Source organism: Photinus pyralis, unplaced genomic scaffold (assembly GCF_008802855.1).
Source record: "Photinus pyralis isolate 1611_PpyrPB1 unplaced genomic scaffold, Ppyr1.3 Ppyr1.4_unclustered_Scaffold821, whole genome shotgun sequence".
NCBI classification, from domain to species: Eukaryota; Metazoa; Arthropoda; class Insecta; order Coleoptera; family Lampyridae; genus Photinus; species Photinus pyralis.
This window is the reverse complement of record NW_022172333.1, coordinates 1,315-9,398: the sequence shown is the minus strand read 5'-3', so window position 1 is coordinate 9,398 and position 8,084 is coordinate 1,315. Positions and strand designations below refer to the sequence as shown.

At 33.9% G+C, this 8,084-nt stretch overlaps 1 long non-coding RNA gene across 1 annotated transcript; it reads left to right on the top strand.

Moving 5' to 3' along the window:
- Window positions 1–644: 644 nt before the first annotated feature.
- On the top strand, window positions 645–1,403 carry LOC116182938. The gene is made up of 3 exons (XR_004147658.1): window positions 645–1,178; window positions 1,237–1,291; window positions 1,346–1,403. It is a non-coding gene; the product is annotated as an uncharacterized LOC116182938 (long non-coding RNA).
- Window positions 1,404–8,084: the final 6,681 nt, after the last annotated feature.

Genomic DNA, 8,084 nt, shown 5'->3' with positions numbered 1-8,084 from the left:
TATTATTTTTGTATAATATTCTTTTCGTTGTTAATAAGTTGAAACAGATGGATTTTTTGGAACAGATGGATTTGAGACGCACAATTAAACAGCTTGTAAAATGGGTCACATCTTCCACAAAGTCATAACAAACCTACAGGAATATCAGCAGGAAAAGAGAACCTATTTAAATCTCAGAAAGGTGATGTAATTAATAATTTGCGAGTTTTGTGTGTTTTTAAAGTGTTACAAAGTAATATTTCGAAAATGGTTTTAAATATTATTATGGAATTTTAGTGCCATAATAAGGATATGAAGGGGGCAGTATTTTTTGAATAATTGCTACCATGGTACGGAGCCATGGTAATAACCATGGATGGTAATAGATATTACAATAAGAAAACTTCGACAATTAATTGTGAATGAAAATATTATCATAAGTCCATATTTTAAGGCTAAACTTAGGCGCCATGAAAGATTAGTCATCGTCGATAAAGAACGAAGGCGGATGTAGAAAGAAATATGACGTATTTTATCTTACAATGTGCTCGCGACCGCTCGGGAACACACGACTTTAGTATATAAGCAAATCGGATTGCGTTGCAAGTTGCAAGTTAGTTCCAATATCGATTTTCTAATTTGCGGTGTCATTTCACAAGGACAAATCCAACTGACAGTTGGAGTCGGCCGTTTTGGGGATTTTATATAAAAACCGTTTTTGCTAGAATTCGTTTTTATATTCCTGACGAGGTCCAGTTACGGAATTTAAAAGTTTTTTTATTACTGACCTAGCCGTGGTATTAATTGTTTCAGTGCATGAGACAACTTTCTCCATTTTTGCAGTGAAGTCAGCGGACATTCGGAAATTCAGACATTCAAATTTCCCAAACAAATTCAATTTTACCCCCTCAAAATGGCACAGCCAATCACAGCGCAGTACGCGTGACGCCAGGAAAACGTGGAGGGGGTGGCTGATTGGTTTCTACTAGTACACATTTCTCTTTTTAGAGTAATGTAATGGTATAAGAAGCAATGGAGAAATTCAGTCAAGTGGACGAGAGTATCGGTGAATTTTTTAATTTATGATTATTTTAAAAAAAACTGTCAATTGGGTGTAAAATAACGCATCTTTATCTCTTTAGATTAATGGAACGCATATGAAATTATGGAGAAATTTTACCAAGTGGATGAGAATATCGGTGAGTCATTTTTATTAATGTTTTTTTCAAAAACTTGCTATTAAATTTCTGCTTTTAGAATATTGGAATGGCATAAAAAGCCAGAGAATTTAGCCAAGCGGACAAGAACGTCGGTGAGTATTTCTTATTAAAGATTTTTTGAAAAAATGTCGTTTTCTATTGTTTAGATTAATTGGATGACTTTGAAACCAAAGGATAATTCCACCAATTGAACGAGAAGATCGGTGAGATTTTTTGTATTATAACAATTTTTTCAAAAAATTGAACCAAGTGAAACTAGAACTACGGTGGGTGAGAAACTATGACGAAAATTGTTTACGTAAATACCTCCAAAAGGCAGTACGATCAAAATTTCTCTACGAGGTGGCACAAAGGTAAAAAAATCCTCGACAACGCGCCCCAGAGGAACATTTCTTGATTTAAAACGCGGGAAATTTTATTTACTCATATTTTTCCCAAATACTATTCTTAAAATAAATAGAAACCAATGGGATCTGCAGATATCCGTATACCGTATAAATTGTTACATTGGTAAGGTAAAAAGAAAAAAAACCTTGATCTATAATACAAAATTCTATCGAAAGTATCAAAGTTTTAATGAAAATAATAACCAAAAATAACATGCCATCCCTTAAACAACAAATTGGATACCAGGGTCTGGCTAAAATGCTTCTTTCAAATTTTGTCTTCTTCCTCTTCTTCTTAGATGACGGTGGGTTCTCCTAATTACCCTTAAAATTATTTTTCTTCTATTGACGAATGTACGTGACGATTAAGTGGACACCAGCTCTCTGATAGTTCTTCCTGAACAGTGTCACTGGACTTTTAATTCGCGAATTGGCGTTAAGTATTTTGGGTTCAAATCCTCTTCAATTTTTCAGTTGTTTTTCTTAATCCGAATGTTTCTGCATCCACTTTTTTCTTCGTCTGTTATTTGTTTTTTCATAATTTCTTTTGTTGCCTGCGATCGCCTTGATATCTCTTTGTCTATTTCGTATTTTCCTTATTCTAATTCGCCTTGTACTTTTCTATTACTCTTTAACATATTTTGCCGTTTCCTTTTCAGTATCCATTATGAATTGTTGTTCCATCTCCTCTATTCTTCTTAAGATGATGGGATGGCATTCAGCAATCTCGTTCTGTTCTTTCTCTTCTCTAAACTCGATATGACCCTCTTGATTGTCTTCGCCATAAGCTGCTGTACCTCTCCGGTACACTATTGGAACTTCTTTACCTTCCAACTTCTCCTGGATCTCGTGGTCCTTAACGTTAGCCTTTTGAGTTCTTTCTAGTGTACTAATTAGTTCCTTTAACGGTTTCCAATCTACACATCCTCTACCTCCTTTGAGAAGTATCTGTGAAGACTAACTTACCTGCTGTTGTTGCGTTACGTACTTGTTGCAAGAACTAGGAGGTTTACAGGTTCATTTATCTGCTCTCTCGTAGAAACGAGGCTAGTAAAATACTACTACATTGGAAAGAGCGCCGTTTGGAAAGTGATACATTAAACAAGCCACAAAAGGGACGTTGTGGTTATACTGTATCGGGTGCTAAGGGATGAGGAGCATGATAACACCAAACTTTTCTTTTATATTGACATACGACAGTTTTCTTTCCAGTCAGATAAGAAGCGAATAGCAATGCTGTTAAATAAAAAAGCACCCAAACTCACGCCAATTAAATAAAATACGGCAGAGAAGACTTTTTCCTTAATTTCAAACAAATAATGAATGTACTTTAAAGAAGCGGACATCAATGATGGATATCATCAATAAGCAGGTGTTTTTAAGGAACCAGCACCAGGCTACCAGGTGCATATACGTGGTCCTGTTTCCTCATTAAACTGCATAATGAACTTTAAAAAATGCGCAAGTGCGCCATATTTGCGGGTTAATATTAATAAATTACAATTTATTATTAAAAGGTAACTGTAAAACGCCACCATAAACAATTCCAAAGTTCTGTCACAAATGCGCCAAAACGTAGGTAAAAAGTAAATACTTACGACCGGGAAACGAAACTTGTAATAATCGATTAAAGTCGCTTTCAATATTAATTCGGTTTAAATTATTAATTGCCGTCCAGAATTTATGATGATCAAAGTTTCACTGCGCCTCGTGTGGGTACATGTGTACTTTCATAAACTAAGGTGGTTAAGATTACACTCATTACATGCTGGTCCTAAAAAAGTGGCAATTTATTATAAATTGTCGAACAGAAAATTCGGTACCGTAAAAGGGCACGTAATTGCTACCTAGCACTTGAAATTTTGGTGAAAAAACTATATTACAAAATTCAAAATTGTGTCGCGGCATGCAAAATACCATCCGGTTGTAACTACAGGTACCGTTAATTTGTTCACCTGTACCTTTATTAAAAAGGAAAATTATTGGTGCACCTTGTGAATGAAAACAAACTTGCTTGTAGACAATTTTACGCGTGTAATGTTAACACAAGCGTGAGGTTTAGGTTCGAAGAAATTTTGAAATTAATTATAAAACTCCTTCTGCACAACGCTCGATATTAATTTGTGCGAAAGGGGTAACAATTCTGCCCAGCCATTCCAGAGCGTCGCTAAAAAATGCGTTTTTCGGTATGCACGGAGAAAAATGGATTGTTAAAATCATATAGTAAAAATTATATTGTAATCAGTACGAGAAGCTATTATTAAATCAAACAAACCTTGACACACACTGTACAATATGAATATGTCTAATCAAATTATTCTCACTATAATAATGATATTGTATTAAATATGATCTTAGATATTTAAATATATCCAAGAGCAAATAGATAATAAACATTAAAATATAGTTTATTAACGAAATGGGTTTATTATTTGTGTATAATACAGTTTAGTATATAACGCATTGTTAAATGAAAACATTGCGGTTGAAAGATTGTAGTTTAACAACCCATATAATAATTTTTAACATTATGATGTAATTGTAATGATGCTGAATCTGCAAGATAAGCATAAGCTTATTTTGAGAACAACCGTTGCAAAGGTTGCATTAAATTGTTAAAAGCTCTGTAGGTATTGTATATTGTATGCGGTTTTTGTTCAGTCGACAGTCAGTTCAGTGCGTATGTGTATGTGGCTCGCAATTTTGGTGAAGTTTATAGATGAATTCTATACCACTTATAATCCTGTAGGGTTGCCATCCGTCCGGGTTTCCCCGGATTTGTCTTAGTTTAGGGGGCGTCCGGGGAGCGTCCGGGCGGGGTTTCATTGGTAATCCGGGTTTTAAGCTACTGAGGCATCTATGAGTTTCTGTCAAAATGTAAGCCAACAAAACTTTTAAGAGGCTACTATACCAGCGCAAAAACCCTATGTAAAAGTGTTTCGCGCCGTGCCTGTTTATTCTTAAACGAAACGTAATATTGCTAAAATTCAGTGATTATGATGTTTATAAAGGTGAGATCTAGGATTGTATCGAATTGTATTTTAAATAGTCACTTTAAATCATACGATACAGAGCGATAAAGAATTGCTATTTTAGACAATATTCAAAGGGTCGTAGATCTTAAACAAAAAAAATAGTAGCAAAACAAATTCGATACAATCCTAGCTTTAACCTTCCTTTGGCAAAATCCATTCACAGTAACTGAAAAAAGTTTATTATGTACCAGTAAACAGACACGGCCCGGGACGCTGCAACTGTAAAATTCTAGCAAAATTTTATTAGGAAAGTGCTGCCACGTCTTGCGGAATTCAAACTTCAGTTACGTGTTACCGCCCATTTGATAAAAGGAGGAGTTCATTCTTATCTTTCCAACATAATTGTAATCTACCGGAGTTCTTAGCAAAATAATTTTCTTTGAGTTTTAACTAGAACCCTTTAGGAAAGTAGGCACTATGTAGAAGCTTACTAATACGTACAACAATGGAAGTACGACATCTCCTATCTCAATCTCTGTGAATAGACGCTATAATGCAACAAAATATTATCCCCGATTTTCCGTCTGTCTGTCCGTTCATTTGTCTGTCTACGCACAGTAAAGCCTTGCTCTTAGATCACCTATTGATTGCAGGTTGTCGCTGTACCGTTGCTTAGGCTGCGTTTAGTTGTGCGAAGTAGGTACCAACAACCATTTGTGAAATTAAAGTTTTGGGTGCTACCTCAATCAATTTTGTGAAATATTGCCATTTCCGAAGTGACAGGTTGCACAATCATTTTACTTGCGAATCGGTCGAGTCGCCGTGGTAAAAAAATCTACTCAATTGAAAACAAATTGACTAAAATGAAATTAAAAAGATAAAATTTGGAATGTAAGAAAAGATTTTCTTCAGTCGCAGAGATTTTACATAGATACATTATTTTAAATTTAAACCATTTCCTAAATTAAGTTGGCTCACACAATTTGAAAATTAAAACATTAAAAAATCTAAGTGCAATACCTACCTAAATTTCTTTAAAACAGTAGTTCTGATCAAATATGTATTTATAGCTTTTGAAATTTCTCGTCTCCCGAATGTTGCCCCTTTAATTCTTATAGTAGGACTTTGTGTTTTATTTTAGGATGTTTTGTATTTATATAGTGCCAATTCCTCTCTTCTTCCTTTTGGGGATTTTCGATTGATGTTCAAATGTTCACAAATTATTGCAATTCATACATTGCTTTGCAAAAAAGTAAGTTATGTACCTACTTAATTTCCAATCTTCCTACAAATGCTCATAAAAGCAGAAGGTTTTACAGGTATATACTATAAGATAAGTCATGTACAATTTGGCCGATGTACCGTGTGTCCTATTTTGGTTGAGACTGCAGTGTATATCTGAGCTGTTTTCTGTTGCGGTTTTCGCGACCATGTGCCACTTTTTGTGAAACTTTTAATACCACAAATCAGAATCAATCTAACTACGTTTGTGTCTGTGATACAGGGTGAAAAGTATGATTTTTTAAATGTTATCATAAATCTTACCATGTGTAAGAAAGAAAAAAGTAAAAACTGTCAAGTTTAGATATTTTTACGTTGAATCTAGTGGCGTAGTAAAAAAATGCGTGAAGCATCGTTTCTGAGATTTGACCCAAAGTTCATATTTTTTAAATGCAGCACTCTGTATATCTTAAGGTGAATCGTGTTTCATTCTTTTTTCTGATTACATTGATGTATCACAATCTACATTTTTTTTTAATTTTAGCTATGAACCAAAAAGAAAAACATTATTTTTTACGGCTTTTACATGGTAGAACATGGATTCACGGATATTTATCCTAAGGTCTTAAGGTCAATTTTTTTCAGTCTTTTTCCTGATTACATTTATGTATCACAACCTATACTTTTTTATATGATTATATATTATATTAGATATTTTTCAAAATTTTGGAATGACACGCTTCTACCGCTAGCAATTTTTATCGATTGATTTTACTTACCATGGATACAATAAACAAAACAAAATCTCCCTAAATCCTACCTACCATTTAAAAACCGTAAAAAATAAGGTTTTTATTTTTGGTTCATGGCAAAAATTTAAAAAAATATAGGTTGTCAATGTAATCAGAAAAAAGAATGAAAAATAAATCCTATTAAGATATACAGGGTGTTGCATTCAAAAAATGCCAACTTTGGAACAAATCTCAGAAACGGTGCCCCAAAAATTTGCTGTGGCTAGCACAGATACCACCCGCACACCTGTACATGTGGGATTCTGCCCTTTTAATGTATAAGAATATGGGTACCAAATTTGGATCCAGTCGGTTCAGCCGTTTAGCCGGAAACGAGGCCGGAAATGAGAATTTGATACACTTGCGCATGCGGGATTCTATCCAAAAGATTTTCAGTTCTTCCTTTTATGTTTATGAATAGGTGGAGGGCAGGCATGTCAAACTCATTTATCATCAAGGGCCATTATAAAGTTTCCACTTATAGCTGCGGACATCATAAAAAGTCCACATAAAAAAATTTAGATTTTTTATTATTAACAAAAAAGTATACAAAATAATACAAAAAACGAAAAAATGCAAATGATCATAAAATCATTAGTATCACTATCAAGAAAATGTACCGTGTGTCCTATGTTGGTTAAGACTGCAGTGTATTTCAGCTGCTTTTAAAGATAAGAGACTTGTGTTTTTGGCGACCCTGTGCCACTTTTTTGTGAAACAATACCACAAACAGAATCAATCCAACTACGTTTGTTTCTGAGGTCTGAGATATAGGGTGAATATGAAAAATTGAACTTTTTGTGATGTTGTCATATCTGACTACCCATGTAAGTAAAAACTGCCTATCTTAGGTATTTTTACGTAGAAACCAGTGACATAGTAAAAAAAATTTGGACAACAGTTTCTGAGATTTGACCCAAATGTGATATTTTTTAAATGCAACACCTTGTATTGTATGTTAACATCAATTTTGTTGCATTCTTTTTCGTGATTACAGTAATGTATCATTCTATATTTATTTACCATTTTTCAAAATTTTGAAATGACCGTCAGCCATTTTTGTTGATTGGCATCGACTGCTGTAGTTACAATGGAAACAATAAACAAAACAAAATCTCCTTGAATCCATGGCCTACTATTTAAAGAAGTAAAAAACAAGGTTTTTATTGTTTCATCGCTAAAATTTAAAAAAAAAATAGGTTGTGATACATCAATGTAATCAGGAAAAGGAATGATAAGAAATTGAAGTTAAGATATACATAGTGTTGCATCTACTAAATACCAACTTTGGGTCAAATCTCAGAAACTTTTCGTTTTCACCTTGTATCTCAGAATCTAACGCAGCTAGATTTACTGTGTTTGTGGTATTATACGTTTCACAAAACCGCAAGTCTATCTTTAAAAACAGCTGAGATACACTGCAGTCTCAAGTCTCAACCAAAATAGGACACACAGTAGGTACAACTAAATTTTATAATTTACAAAAATCGTGATGGGCCGCAGGTTTCAGAA